At 39.4% G+C, this 16413-nt stretch overlaps 1 protein-coding gene across 3 annotated transcripts in view; it reads left to right on the top strand.

Moving 5' to 3' along the window:
• SMAD2 (SMAD family member 2) overlaps window positions 1-16413 on the top strand; it is an 82663-nt gene that overhangs the window by 15363 nt on the left and 50887 nt on the right. The window lies entirely within an intron of this gene.

The following is a 16413-nucleotide window of genomic DNA, read 5'->3' as shown; positions in this document are numbered from 1 at the left end:
AGTGATGCCGTCCAGCCATCTCATTCTCTGTCGTCCCCTTCTCCTCCTGCCCCCAATCTCTCCCAGCATCAGAGTCTTTTCCAATGAGTCAACTTTTCGCATGAGGTGGCCAAAGTATTGGAGTTTCAGCTTTAGCATCAGTCCTTCCAAAGAACACCCAGGACTGATCTCCTTTAGGATGGACTGGTTGGATCTCCTTGCAGTCCAAAGGACTCTCAAGGGTCTCCAACACCACAATTCAAAAGTATCAATTCTTGAGCGCTCAGCTTTCTTCACAGTCCAACTCTCACACCCATACATGACCACTGGAAAAACCATAGCCTTAAAAAAAAAAAAAGAAAGAAAAACCATAGCCTTAACTAGATGGACCTTTGTTGGCAAAGTAATGTCCCTGCTTTTGAATATCCTATCTAGGTTGGTCATAACTTTCTTTCCAAGGAGTAAGCGTCTTTTAATCTCATGGCTGCAATCACCATCTGCAGTGATTTTGGAGCCCCAAAAAATAAAGTCTGACACTGTTTCCACTGTCTCCCCATCTATTTCCCATGAAGTGATGGGACTAGATGCCATGATCTTCGTTTTCTGAATGTTGAGCTTTAAGCCAACTTTTTCACTCTCCACTTTCACTTTCATCAAGAGGCTTTTTAGTTCCTCTTCACTTTCTGCCATAAGGGTGATGTCATCTGCATATCTGAGGTTATTGATATTTCTCCCGGCAATCTTGATTCCAGCTTGTGCTTCTTCCAGCCCAGCATTTCTCATGATGTACTCTGCATAGAAGTTAAATAAGCAGGGTGACAATATACAGCCTTGACGTACTCCTTTTCCTATTTGGAACCAGTCTGTTATTCCATGTCCAGTTCTAACTGTTGCTTCTTGACCTGCATACAGGTTTCTCAAGAGGCAGATTAGGTGGTCTGGTCTTCCCATCTCTTGAAGAATTGTCCACAGTTTATTGTGATCCACACAGTCAAAGGCTTTGGCATAGTCAATAAAGCAGAAATAGATGTTTTTCTGGAACTCTCTTGCTTTTTTGATGATCCAGCAGATGTTGGCAATTTGGTCTCTGGTTCCTCTGCCTTCTCTAAAACCAGCTTGAACATCTGAAAGTTCACGGTTCACGTATTGCTGAAGCCTGGCTTGGAGAATTTTGAGCATTACTTTAGTAGTGTGTGAGATGAGTGCAATTGTGCGGTAGTTTGAGCATTCTTTGGCATTGCCTTTCTTTGGGATTGGAATGAAAACTGACCTTTTCCAGTCCTGTGGCCACTGCTGAGTATTCCAAATTTGCTGGCATATTGAGTGCAGCACTTTGACAGCATCATCTTTCAGGATTTGAAATAGCTCCACTGGAATTCCATCACCTCCACTAGCTTTGTTCGTAGTGATGCTTTCTAAGGCCCACTTGACTTCACATTCCAGGGTGTCTGGCTCTAGGTGAGTGATCACACCATTGTGATTATCTGGGTTGTGAAGATCTTTTTTGTACAGTTCTTCTGTGTATTCTTGCCACCTCTTCTTAATATCTTCTGCTTCTGTTAGGTGCATATCATTTCTGTCTTTTATCAAGCCCATCTTTGCATGAAATGTTCCCTTGGTATCTCTAATTTTCTTGAAGAGATCTCTAGTATTTCCTATTCTTTTGTTTTTCTCTATTTCTTTGTATACATGATTTAAAATACTGATAAATTTGAGCACTTTAAAGTGAAATACTTTATTTAAAAAAGGCCATTAAAAGTCACTTGCTAGGTGAAGATATATGTGGCTTGTGTAATTAACAAAAGATGATTATATGAAGAATTCCCAGGTAGCTCAGCTGGTAAAGAATCCGCTGGCAATGCAGGAGACCCTGATTCAATTCCTGGGTTAGGAAGTTCCCCTGGAGAAGGAAATGACAACCCACTCTAGGATTCTTGCCTGGAGAATTCCTTGAACAGAGGAGCCTGGTGAGCTACAGTCCGTAGCACAAACAGGTGGACAGGACTGAGTGACTAAGCACAGGGGCAAGAAAAAGATGGTGAATGTGAACAAATGATTCAGAGGAACAGGATCCTGAAAAGTCAGTAAACATGAAAATATTCTCAAATTTCTTAGTAATTGGGGAAATGCTAAGTGTTGACAGCCCTCCTCTCTGTTGCACTCATGCTTTTGATGAAAGTTTGAGGGACCAAATAATGTGTTGATGATGGTAAAATAGGAACTCATTTTTTCATGGTGGGAATGACAATTAGTGTAATCATGTTGTTGGTACTTGGTAAAGATGTATATGTGCATGTCCTGCCAGGCAGCATTTATATGTCCTAAGGCATTGTTTTTCATACGCTTTTTACAGACCCATGGTGGGAAATATATTGATATATGAGACACAGGCTGAATTAAAATTTTTGAAATCGAGTATGATCTGTTTTCTACGTATTCTGTTTTTATTTTTTTCTTTTCTGTTCTTTTAAAAAAGATAGGGCTCAGGATCAACTAAGTTGATTTCATAGTCACCGGTAGTTCACAACCCTCAATTTAGAGAGATGGCAGAGGATAACATATAATAAAAATGCCTGTTTTAAGTGTGTGTGTGAGGCTGCAGTGAGAAACCGTTTTTCTTGCTGTGGGGTTTCTTCTTTGATCAGGAAGTTCAGAAGCTTCTGTCCTTAAAGAGCTCTCCTATATGAATGAGAAGTTACATGCCAAACTACTTACTGATGGGAGTTTGTAAGAGTGGATAATTGGAAACAGCCTCCTCTTTAGAAGGAGACAGACACTGAACTGGAGAAGGTGATGGCACCCCACTCCAGTACTCTTGCCTGGAAAATCCCATGGACGGAGGAGCCTGGTAGGCTGCAGTCCATGGGGTCGCTAAGAGTCGGACATGACTGAGCGACTTCACTTTCACGCATTGGAGAAGGAAATGGCAACCCACTCCAGTGTTCTTGCCTGGAGAATCCCAAGGACAGGGGAGCCTGGTGGGCTGGCGTCTATGGGGTCGCACAGAGTCGGACACGACTGAAGCGACTTAGCAGCAGCAGCAGACACTGAACTGTTGGGGTCATACAGTGGAATGCTATATGACAGCTAAAATGAATGCCCTAGAGTTGAAGATTATTTATGTATTGGCATGAATAGTTCTAATAACGAATGAAAAAAGGGAAATGACATGAGCGGTGTCAAAGCTTGACACAAATTTATAGAAGTGTGCAAAACTTTATTGTTATGGATACCATGTGTATGAAAACCTTTTAATGACTGTGGAGGAAAGTCAAAATCGTGGCTGTCTCTTGAGAAGCAAGAGGAAGGACAGTGGGATAATAAAGGTGTTCATAGGAGACTTTAGCTAAATCCATCTGTCATGTCTTATATCTAATCATATACTACAAAATGCTGAGAGTTGACAGAGCTGGATGGGAGATCCAAGGGTATTTCAATATATATTTTTGTATGACTGAAATACTTATTTTTTTAAAAAATAAACACTCTAGCCACAATAAAATTCAAGATAACTGGAGGGAAAAGTAAATTTAATGAGATGTGTAACACCTTTATACAGAAAATTAGACAGCTTACTGATGGTTATTAAGTCCAAAATAAGTGGAACTATCTTATTTGCATAAATAAGAATACATAGTATCATGCTGCTGCTGCTAGGTTGCTTCAGTCGTGTCCGACTCTTTGTGACCCCAGAGACAGCAGCCCACCAGGCTCCCCCGTCCCTGGGATTCTCCAGGCAAGAACACTGGAAATGCATGAAAGTGAAAAGTCAAAGTGAAGTCGCTCAGTTGAGTCCAACTCTCATCGACCCCATGGACTGCAGCCTACCAGGCTCCTCCATCCATGGATTGTCCAGGCAAGAGTACTGGAATGGGTTGCCATTGCCTTCTCCAACATAGTGTCATAAATTAATACAAATTTGTCACACTTCCAAAATTCTTAGGGTTGTGGTGGAATTTGACAACATCAAATTAAAAGTCATTTAGTCACTAAAGTGAAATTGAAAGTCTCTCAGTCATGTCCGACTCTCCCATGGAGTATATTACTGTCCATCGAAATCTCCAGGCCAGAATACTGGAGTGGGTAGCCGTTCCCTCCTCAAGGGGATCCTCCAAACCCAGGTCTCCCGCATTACAGGCAGATTCTTTACCAGCTGAGCCACTGGAGAAGCCCAGTCACTAAGTTGGATCCAACTCTTGCAGCCTTGTGGGTGTAGCCCACCAGCCGCCTCTGTCCAGGGGATTTCCCAGGAAGACTACTGCAGTGGGGAGCCATTTTCTTCTCCAGGATATCTTCCCACCCCAGGGATCGAACCTGAGCCGCCTTCATTGGCAGGACAGTTCTTTACCACAGAGCCACCAGGGAAGTCCATCAAATTAAAAGTAACATCCAAATTAAAAAAAGAGTGAGGGAGGACTTGCTTTTCAGATACCGAAACTTGTCTGAGCAGTAGCAGGCGTGTAGGTGTGAGTAAGCCCGCCAGGGGGCAGAATATGAAGGCCCCAGTGAGACATCTATTTACAGGGGCTTGGTATGTGGCAGGAGTGGCATTTTGAATTAGTAAAGAAAAGATAAACTAACGGTGCTTATAAAAGGGCCTTCCCAGGTGGCTCAGTGGTCATGAATCCGCCTGCAGTACAGGAGATGCAGTTTCCATCCCTGGGTCAGTAAGATCCCCTGGAGGAGGAAATGACAACCCACTCCAGTATTCGAACCTGGGGAATCCCTTGGACAGAGGAGCCTGGCGGGCTAATGGAAATTACTGCTAAGTTAAAACCTAAATGTGAAAAGCAAATGTAAACTATAAGAATATCTAGAAGGAGCAGTATCTTTAAAAAATCAAGGTATCTGTTTGTGTCTCAGGTTCCTCATTTGTAAATAATAGTACCCACCCCACTGAATTCTTAAGAGAATTAAATGAGTTAATGCTTACCTGTTAGACTAATGTGTTGTGTCATTGAGTAAGCACGTAGTAAATGTTTGCTACTATATTAGAGTGTAGAAAGAGATTTTTTTTTAGAACTTAACAAAATTGTATCATAAGATATTTTGATTTAAGTATAAATTTGTATGCTAAAAGACAATGTAAGGAAATAAAATAACATTCTGAGGATTTCGAGGTGTTTTTTTTTTGTAATACACATTCAGTTGATAGTGTTTTTTATCAGAATAAAAAACAGTATACGAAGAATAGCAAATTGAAGACTGAAGAAATGAAATGTAGGGAATGCCATTTGCAAAACTGTTTTACAGTTATTAATAACTTGGCTTTATTTGCTAGTTCGGGATAATCAGACCTCTTACTTAACTGAAACTTTCCAGTGAGTAATCTTGGAATCTCAGTTTTACTAAAATATCACTTGATAAGCTTTCTTCTTTGGCTGTGAAGTGAAATTTTCCTATTCTGTTGAAATTTGCACTATGTAAGTATCACAGTTGGAATTAGAAGCAAGGTTAGTATCTGAACTTTTCAATTCTTGCAGATGTTGAGAAAAACATTTCTGACTTGAGTACAGAGCTTGCTACCACACTATTGAAGGAAATCTGTATGATGTAAAAGATTCATTCATATTTTGATAACTTGATCATAAATTAATTTTCTTGTTTTCTTACTCTATTTTGTCCTCAAGTTGGAACATGCAGAAATCGATATCTTATAAAAACCTAAACTCAATCTATTTACATTTTAAAACTTTTGGCTAAATATATAATGCCTTAGCTATTTAAAATGCCCAACTAATTATATTAGCATTACTGAAAAATTATTTTATTGCATAATTGAAAAAATTCTCCAGAGATAATTAGCCAGGAGTTAACCAGCCATGATTACTAGGACATGACAAGTTAAGGCTGGTAACTTTAAGTGATCACGTAGTTCCAAAGTGATCATAACTGCTTTTTCTAAGACATGGGACACTGAAATCATGGCCGTACTAGGTCATGAGGTCATTCAGATGACCCAGAATAGGCTTAAACTTTTCATGTTTTCAATTCCATGAAGAAAAAAGTTTTTATAAAAGACTTTATAGAAAGTTTTCAGATCCCTAAGAATACATCTTAACTCACAAGAAACATTTTTCCTAACAAAAGTGAAACAGAGACCCTGTTTACTCAGGTTCTTCCTGACTCTGGGAATCCCTTTCATTTTGCTGGTAATAGAAAAGTTTGATTTTTATTCATTTTCCTAGCTGTAATTCTCATGGCTGAACTAATTGAACTAAAGGTATAGGCACTTTTAGATAGCATCTTGTTGTATTTGCTTGTTCTGGCAGTTTTTCGCAAGGAACAGGGCTCTTTCCTGTAACTTAGGAATAAGAGTTTTGATCTAAGGATAAAATGGGTGTGGAGCTTGTACGGTGCCTGGAGGATCTCCACAGGGCTGCGTGCTCTGCCTTGCCTGGGTGTGCGCTCTCCTCTGCTGACTACCCTCTGCTGAGCCTCTGCTGTGTTTTCTGCTGCCCCCGGTCATGTGATGAACACGAGTAAGGCCATGTGTTAATACAGACCCTGTAACCTTAGTTTTCAGATTGGCCTCTGTGTTCTGAATAGTGATTAATGCATTATTCTGTGCTGCTTGGTTTACACTGGTTAGTGACCATTATCTTCAAATCCTCCCTTTCCCTAAACTGTCCGTATCCGCTTGGCCAGAAACACATGTGAATTGTTTGTGCAATCACTGAAGTAATGCTCTTAATATTAGCGGTAACTTCTGTCTTCAGTTTTTTAAATTGGACCGGCCTCGCTTTTCTCTCTCTCCTACTGTGTTGCTTCCTTGTACTCTGTGTTCCAGCAATACCTGCATTTTTTTTCTTCTTTTTTTGTAGCTCCTAAAACGTTTCCTGTCTCTCAAATATACTGAACTTTCTGCCTGCTGTTCGTTTTCTCTCTCTCTCTCCACACTTCTGCTTTGTTGTCGCTTTTGTGATACGTCTCCCTTCCAGAGGTTGAATTAATAAGCATGTTCTCCGCGCTCGAATAAGACTGTCACATGGTATTGAGGCTTGCGCAGCTGGCTGCACTGGAGCGTGCTTTGTGACACACAGTAGGAACTCAGCAGAGTTTAAAACGTAGCCAAATACACTTTTTGCTGCCTGTTGGTTGGAAATGTCTGCTTTGGTTTGTAAATGTCTGCGTGTGTTTGGTGAAGTTTTATGTGTCTGCTTTATTTTGTCAGGTTGTGGTTTTATATACTATAGTATTTTTCAGTTATAATATTTACTCTGGTATAATATATAGCATTTGTATGTATGCTTATTTATGTGCATTTTTACAGCATCTCTCACTCTATGGACAGCTTAATGGTGCTATCTACTATGCAATTCTCATTGTTCTTTACTTACCTCACAGTGGGAAAACTTTAAAGGAAGTCACATAATCTTATTTTTTGACTCCTTTCAAATTTTTAGCATCTAAATCACAGTTGGGCTATCAAGGATGTCGGGGCAGTGTTGCTATGTAGAATTCCAGAGACGTCCCTATAAAAAAGTTACTATGGCCAAGTAAATTTATGAAATTTGGGACCCTTGGGACAGTCTCCTGAATTAGGTTGGGGACTTAATTGTTTTTTCCTTTTGAGGGGAATGAATATGATTATAATTATTGATAATTATGTTGTGACCTTTATTTTCTAGCAGACTATACCGAGGCCTCAGTATCTTTAGCTGGAAGATCATTTTTGAGAATGACCTTTTGAGAATTCAGAGTCCTTTTTTGAGAGTTGTACTTATTTATTGAATAGTAAATGTATTCCCCTTGTACAGCAGCCTTGCCACCACTGCCCCAATTAAGTCTGTGACTGGATGTCATTTGGGCTCTCAGTTTTTGTTCTTAGACAACAGCCCCTCCCCCGACCACACCTGTCCCTGTTCCCCAGCAGACAGCTAGACGTGCTTGTGGAGGCTCACCTCCGGATTCGGTCAGCTGCCACTGCCTCCCTTCTGAAACTTCCAGTATGAGTTGGCATACTGAAGGTTTGGTAAAGTTTTGGTTAAGAAATCCTTTTAACTTTGCTTATTTGGAACTTCTTAGTGTATTTGTTTAGGAGCTTTTTAATTTTTTTGAGTTGTAATTTACATGTGACAAATGCCCAAACCTTAAATTTTCAGTTCTGTGAGTTTTCGTAATTGTGTACTCACATGTAATTACTTCTCAAAATAAGATAGAAAACAATTTTATCACCCCAGAAAGATATTTGTGCCTCTGGCCAAGCATTCCGCTGTGTGCTCCTACCTTTTCCTGAGACAGTTATTTTGACTTTTGTCACTACATTAGTTTCCCCACTTGTTAGAAGTCATAAGTGGAATCAGTATATATCTTGTATATTTTGTTCTTAAATAATAACTTTATTATTTTTTTCCCAGCATGATCGTTTTGAGATTCATCTGTGTTGTGAAGTGTATAAGTAGTTCACTCATTTTTGTTCCTGAGCAGTATTCCATTGTGCAAATACACGGCAATTTAATTTTTTTTTTTCCAGTTTTCTTGGTATTTGGGCCATTTCCAGTTTTGGGCCATTGTGAATGTGGCTGCTGTGAACATTCTTGTACAAGTCTCTTTTTTGTGAACCTAAGTTTTCATTTTTCTTGAACATATGTCTCGGAGTGGAATTATTTTGATATAGGGTAGATGTATGTTGAACTTTGTAGGAGGTTGCCAGTCTTCCAAAGGCACAGAACCATTTTACACTCGTGTCAATAGGGTGTGAGCATTCCGCCTGCTTCACATGTCAGGCCGAGTAATGGTCCCCAAAGACACCCATGTTCTAATCCCCAGAACCAGTGAATATTACTTAATATGGCAAAAGGGACTTGCCAGGTGTGGTTCAGGATCTTGAGATGTGGAGGTTTTGGGGAAATATCTGGATGATCCCTAAATGTAATCTCAAGTGTCCTAATAGGAGGGTAGAAGGACGTTTGATTACAGAAAGCAGAGGCAGTATGACAGTGGAGGCAGAGATGGGAGTGATGTGCTTCAAAGATGGAGGAATGGGGCAAAGCCAAGGGATACAGGAGGCCAACAGAAGCTGAAGGGAAGGAAGCAAAGTCTCCTCTTAGACTCTTCGGAAGGAACCAATCCTGACAATACTTTGACTTTCTTTAATTTATTGAAACTCATTTTGGTAACTCTGTATTGTTTTAAGGCACTGAGTTTGTGATAATTTGTTATAGCAGCAATAGCAAACTAATAGATTCTATGTCTTCACCAGCATTTGGTGATGTCAGAGTATTTTTAAACCATTTTAGATGTGAAATGCATTGTGGTTTTAACTTGTATTTTTCTGAAGAATGTTGATATTAAACATCTCCTAATGTGCTTATTGCACTCCTGTATCCTCTTCATGAAATATCTGTAATTTGTCTTTTGCCTATTTTTGAGTTCATGTTTTTCTTTGACTTTCAGTCCTTTATATATTCTGAATAGTAGTTCTTTGCCAAATATATTTATAACATTTTCTTCTCTAATCTGTGACTTTACTCGTTTTTTTAAAGGTGTCTTTAAGTAAGCAAACATTTTAAGTTTTGATGAGGTTTGTGTTACTTACAGTTCTTTTATGGTTAGTGCTTTTTATATCTTAAGGACATAAAAGTATTTTTTGTTTCCCTCTGGAGATAAGATTTTCCTTTCACATTGAAGATGGTATAAGATAGTGATTGAGGCTTACTGTTTTCCATGTTGTTGAAAAAATGTTGAAAATAGATTGACTTGGTGTCTTGGTAATCTTGGTAGCAAGGGCTTCCCTGATAGCTCAGTTGGTAAAGAATCTGCCTGCAATTCAGGAGACCCTGGTTCGATTCCTGGGTCAGAAAGAACTGCTGGAGAAGGGATTGGCTACCCACTCCAGTATTGGGGTTCCCTTGTGGCTCAGCTGGTGAAGAATCTGCCTGCAATGCTAAAGACCTGGATTCAGTCCCTGGGTTGGGAAGATCTCCTGAAGAAGGGAAAGGTTACCCACTGCAGTATTCTGGCCTGGAGAATTCCATTCTATACAGTATAGTCCATGGGGTTGCAAAGAGTCAGACACAGCTGAGTGGCTTTCACTTCACTTGATAGCAGATGAGTTGACTGAATACGTGTGTGTCTGTTTCTGAACTCTTGCATTTCACTCTGTTTATTTTTCTTATGCCTACTCTATGATCTTGATTACTAGGTCTTGAAATAAGGTGGTATAAGTCCTCCAAAATCATTCATTTTTCAAAATTGGTCTTACTGTTCTAGATCTCCTGTTTCCATGGGAATTTTAGCATCAGCATATCAATTTCTTTAAAAAAAAAAAAAATCCTGCTGAAATTTCAACAGGGCTTGCATTTATGTGTCAAACTGGGAAGGATAGACATTTAAATAATATTGAGTCTTCCTGTCTATAAACATGGTCTCTATTCATTTCAGTCTTCTTTCATTTACCTTAACAGTATTTTGCATTTCTTAGTATAAAGGTCCTGAGTATCTTTATTTAGATGGACCTATAGGTTTTTTTGTCGTTGCAGTTGTGTATTGTATTTCTTTAAATTTCCTTTTCCATTTGGTCTTTGCTTGTATGTAGAGATACAGTTAGTTTTATATGTTGACCTTCTATCATAAAACCTTACTGGCTCACTTACTAATTTTACCTGTGTTTTTATAGATTTTTATGCAGTTTCCAATAGAGACAGGTCAATCACCAGAGAACATACGTCTTTCTTTCCAGTCTTTATGTGTTTTACTTCTTTCTTGCCTTATTGCAGTGGCTGGAGCATCCAGTGTGTTATTGAATAGAAATGGTGGCAGTGGGCATCCTTGTCTTAGTCATAAGGGAAAGGGACTTAATGTTTCATCATTAGGTATGTTGCCAGCTGTAGTTTTTCATAGTTATCCTTTTCCAGAATGAAGAACTTCTTGCTCGTCTATGTTTCTAATTCCCTTAAGAGTTTTTGATCGTGGATATATATTAAATTGCTTCTGTGGTGGTTCAGTGGTAAAGAACCGGCTTGCCAATGCGGGAGATGCGGGTTCGATCCCTGAATCAGGAAGATTGCTGAGAAGGAAATGGCAACCCACTCCAGTATTCTGTCCTGGGAAATCCCATGGATAGAGGAGCTTGGTGGCCCATATAGTCCATGGGTTCACAAAAGGGTCACACACGGTGTAGTGACTAAACAACAATAGATGTTAAATTAGCATTGTCATATGCTTTTCTTTTCCTGCATCAGTTAAGAGAATCATAAGGATTTTTCTTGTATACTGTAAATGAAGTGCTTGATTTTTTTTTTTTTTTTTTAAACTGGTAAACCAGTTTTGCTCCTTGGAAAAATTGGCACTGTTTCCACTTTTTCCCCATTTATTCGCCATGAAGTGATGGGACCAGTTCCCATGATCTTAGTTTTCTGAATGTTGAGTTTTAAGCCAGCTTTTTCACTCTCTTCTTTCACCTTCATCAAGAGGCTCTTTAGTTCCTCTTCACTTTATGCCATTAAAGTGGTATCATCCACATATCTGAGTTTGTTGGTATTTCTCCCAGCAGTCTTGATTCCAGCTTGTGATTCATCCAGCCCAGCGTTTCTCATGATGTACTGTGCATAGAACTTAAATAAGCAGGGTGACAATATACAGCCTTGTCAAACTCCTTTTCAAATTTTGAACCAGTCTGTTGTTCCTAGTCTAGTTCTAACTGTTGCTTCTTGACATGTATTTAGGTTTCTCAGGAGACAGCTAAGGTGGTCTGGTATTCCCATCTCTTTAAGAATTTTCCAGTTGGTTGTGATCCACACAATCAAAGGCTTTAGTGTCAGTGAAGCAGAAGTAGATGTTTTGAAATTTCCTTGATTTCTCTATGATCCAGTATATGTTGGCAATTTGATCTCTGGCTTCTCTGCGTTTTCTAAATCCAGCTTGTACATCTGGAAGTTCTCGGTTCACGTACTGTTGAAGCCTAGCTTTGAAGGATTTTGAGCATAACATTGCTAGCATGTGAAAATGGGCACAGTTGTATGGTAGTTTGAACATTATTTGGCATTGCTCTTCTTTGGGATTGGAATGAAAACTGACCTTTTCCAGTCCTGTGGCCACTGCTGAGTTTTCCAAATTTGCTGACATACTGAGTACAGTACTCTAATAGCATCATCTTTTAAGATTTTAAATAGCTCAGCTGGAATTCCATCACTTCCACTAGCTTTGTTTGTAGTAATGCTTCCTAAGGCCCAATGAGTTCATCCTCCAGGATGTCTGGCTCTAGGTGAGTGACCACAGCATCATTCGGGTATGAGCTGCATCAAATTCCTTACGGTTATACAGTGGAGGTAACAAATAGGTATAAGGGATTAGATCTGGTAGACAGAGTGACTGAAGAACTACAGTGTTACGGAGGTTCGTAACATTGTACAGGAAGTGGTGACCAAAACCATTTCAAAGGAAAAGAACTGCAAGAAGGCAAAGTGGTTGTCTGAAGTTGTTTGGTTGCTCAGTCTTGTCTGACTGTTCTACAACCCCACGGACTGCAGCACACCTGGCTTCCCTGTTCTTCACCATCTCCCAGAGCTTACTCAGACTCATGTCCATTGAGTCGGTGATGCCATCCAACCATGTCATCCTCTGTCATCCCCTTCTCTTCCTGCCTTCAGTCTTTCCCAGCATCAGGGTCTTTTCTAATGAGTTGACTCTTCGCTTCAGCTGGCCCAGAGTATTGGAGCTTCATCTTCAACATGAGTCCTTCAGTGAATATTCACGGTTGATTTCCTTTAGGATTGACTGGTTTGATCTCCTTGCTGTCCAAGTAACTCTTGGGAGTCTTCTCCAACACCACAGTTCAAAAGCATCAATTCTTTGGTGTTCAGTGGCCTTTATGGTCCTACTCTCACATCCATACATGACTACTGGAAAAACCATAACTTTGACTGACTGGACCTTTGTCGGCAAAGTGATGTCTCTGCTTTTTAATACGCTGTTTAGGTTTGTCATAGCTTTTCTTCCAAGGAGCAAGTGTCTTAATTTCATGGCTGCAGTCACCATCTGCAGTGATTTTGGAGCCCAAGAAAATGAAGTCTGTCACTGTTTCCATTGTTTTCCCATTTATTTGCCATGAAGTGATGTCTGAGGAGGCTTTCTAAATAGCTTGGGAAAGAAGAGAAGCAAAAGGCAAGGGAGAAAGGGAAAGATACACTAATTGAATGCAGAGTTCCAGAGAATAGAAAGGAGAGATAAAGTCTTCTTAAGTGAACAATGGGAAGAAATACAGGAAAGCAATAGAATGGGAAGCACTGGAAATCTCTTAAAATTGGAGGTATCAAGGGAACATTTCATGCAAGGATGGGCATGATAAAGGATAGAAATTGTAAGGACCTAGCAGAAGCAGACGAGGTGGCAAAGATACACAGAAAAACTATATTTAAAAAGTCTTAATGACCTGGATAACCACGATGGTGTGGTCACTCATCTAGAGCCAGGCATGCTGAGTGTGAAGTCAAGTAGGTCTTAGGATGTGTTTTCAGACAGCTTTTCTTTATACTCATTTCTCAGCATCAGGGCACGTTTGCTGCTGGTGGTGAGCTATTTCCTGCCTTCCTCTAGGAGTGGACCGTAGGGATGTTACACGTGAGCGGCTTGTCGTGTGGCAGGTGCACAAGTAGGTTTTGCTCCCCCCGCCCTCCCAGCTGGGGTTCTGCTCCTCCCTCTGAGGCAGGGGATCTTCCCTTGGGCCTGGGAAGTGGGAGGCTTTCCTGCATCTCCTCTCCTGGCTGAAGCCTTTGTTTCCTGTGAGATGGCCGCTTAACTGGGAGGAGCTCTCCATTATCTTTTATCTTTAATATTCAGTAGGTTGAAATACTCAGCAGACTGACTGTTAGCTGTTTCCTTTGCATCTGTGGGTTGATGTCTGATATCATTTTTGCAATGTTCTTGGCCATTATCTCTTCTTATGCTTTTTCTGTCCCATTCATCTCCTGGGACCCCAGTTATACTCCACTTAAACCCAAGTTCACATTTGCTGTTGGATGTTCTGGAATTTTTTTCCACACTTTTTTTTCCTCTTCGTGTTTAAATCTGAGCACTTTAATTTGGCCTGTCTTCAAATTCACTGCTTATTTTTGTCTGTTTCTAAATCCATCTAAAGAGATCTTTAATTTCTGATATTGTATTTTTCATTTCTCACATTTCCCCGTGATCTTTTTTTATAGCTCACTGTCTGTGATGAAAATCTCTATTTTGTTATACATGCTGTCTCTCTCTTCCATCAGTTTTCATCATAGTTAAAAGTATGTCTGATAATTTTCAAATCTAGGCCCTCTGATCTGATTATATTAATACTGTCCTCTTTTGACTGTGGTTTGCTACTCTCTCTGTCTTGTAATTTTTGAGTGAATGCTGAATGTTTGTGTAAAATCAATGCAATGGCCCATCATTTCTTGTGAGGCTAAGTGATAAGATGTGTGTGTAGTTGACCTAGTTCTCGGCTTGTTTGCAACTTTAGCTTGATAAGCTCAAGTGTTTTAAGAGTAGGGTTAAGACTTCACATTCTACAAGATTTGTTGTCTTATTGTAATTTTAGTTCTCTCCCTGTGCTTTGTATCTGAGCCATCAGCTTTCTCAACTGTGGGTGATTTCTCTGCTTTTCTCTGGGTTCTTGTGATTCTGGAGTGCTGCCGCAGGCTCTTGTATCTTCCAGGGCTTTCTCTCAGCAATCCTTTCCTACCCTAGCCTTGGTAGTTCAATTTACAGAGTATCTCTGTAGAAGTTCTTGTCTCAGCTCTCCTGTCCCACCTCAGCCTAGCTCAATGTCTGGAGTCTCTTGGATTAATTTTTCTTACCTCTCCTCTGCAAGGCCTTTGAGGAGGACCTTTTGCTTCTTGGGTTATCTCAGCTTTCCAGCCTTGTCCTCTGCCCTTTGGCACATTTTGGCCAACACTTGGTGCAGGTCTGTGGGGTTGAGTGGTTGAGTAGTGCAACTTGTTCTGTGGAATCCTTGGAATTCTAATATATCTTGTCAGCTTACATGTTGCTGTTAAAATGTATTAAAATTTAGGTTGATTTCTGCTATTCTCACTGTGGTGGGATTATTCCTCCATAGCCGCTCCACCAGGAAAGAGACCATCTGTGGGTTCCTTTTTCTATCAAGACTCAACACTTTTTGGAATTTAGTTCCACTCAGGTTACTTTGCATCTTAAACTTCCTGATGGGTTCAGAAAAACCATGATTTTATATCTTTTCTGTCTTGTTTGGATTGTTAGGGTGAAAGTGATGATCTATTGTGATCTTTTACATCCTAATTAGAAGTGGAACTCCTTTATGGAATACTTTCTGGTATATAATCTAGCAAATACCTGATAAAGTTTGTTATTTCACTTTGCTGTAGTTGGATTTTCTACTGAATTTCTCAGAGCTAGATTTTGAAATATTTTCCATTCTTCTCAAATCTGAACTCTCCAGTTCTGTCCTCAAGTGGCAAATTATCTTATGTCTTACTTTGAGATTAAAGCCATTGACATTAAATTGTAATTGAGGGGCTTGTGGAGAGTGTGGGAAGAATTTGTAGAGGCTGCTTAGAAAACTGGGCAAATGAAAAACTAACATGGTTAGCTGTAGGGAAGAGAGTTGTACAGAAAGGAGCACATGATGATACAGTGGTTCACTGCTAATGTCATCAGGTACAAAGCTACAGTTGGGAGATAGTTATTTTTAAAGTTGGAGGAAAGCAGGTGGCTGTGATGTAAATCCTGATTTTCCTGTAGAAAAATCGATAAGTATATCTCAACTTGATATTTCAAGGGCTATCATTACTGAGGTATAAATAGCAAGAATAAATTTAAAAGATTTTAAGGAATTTGTACCTTGGTGTAAGAAGAGGAGCTGTATTTGACTTTATTCCCTATACATATTGTTACTTAGATAAAAATGAACATTTTTTTAAAAGAAGCTTAATAAAAAGTCTTCTCAGGGAATGGTAAAAGTGAACCAAGTCTTTTCTTCACAGACTCTTTTTACTTTTGTTTCTTCCTTCTTGTTTACTTCACACTTGATGCCTTTTCCATTGTTATAACTTTAGATTTTCCTTTATGATACTTCGCTATGAAAGTTTAAAACTTTGGGGTTGTTGGGCTTGTAAAATAAAAAGTATCTTTTGTTAACGAGTTTTGAGAATAGATTGAAATGCCAAAAGGTGAGGAAAACTTTCTTTTGGTGAAATGTTTTATTGATACCATTAAAAGTTAAACATAAAGTCGCGTGGGTGATGAGAAACTTGTCCAGTGTTGATAAAGATGTAAGGTTTCACTTGCAAAAGTATTACATTTATCCACTTACAACGTTGTCTTGTTTTTAGAAGAATTTGGTTTTTTCACAGTTCATTTAAATTAGTAAAGTTATTTTCAAGGGTGAAAAAGATAACTTTTGAATGTCTGTTGTGAAAGTAATAATTTGAATTTCTGTTTCATAATTGCCTTTTGGTACTGTGCTGAAACTAGTGGTTG

This window comes from Bubalus kerabau, chromosome 21 (genome assembly GCF_029407905.1).
Source record: "Bubalus kerabau isolate K-KA32 ecotype Philippines breed swamp buffalo chromosome 21, PCC_UOA_SB_1v2, whole genome shotgun sequence".
NCBI lineage: Eukaryota > Metazoa > Chordata > Mammalia > Artiodactyla > Bovidae > Bubalus > Bubalus kerabau.
Note: the sequence above shows the minus strand (reverse complement) of the source record. Positions and strands in the feature narration are given on the sequence as shown.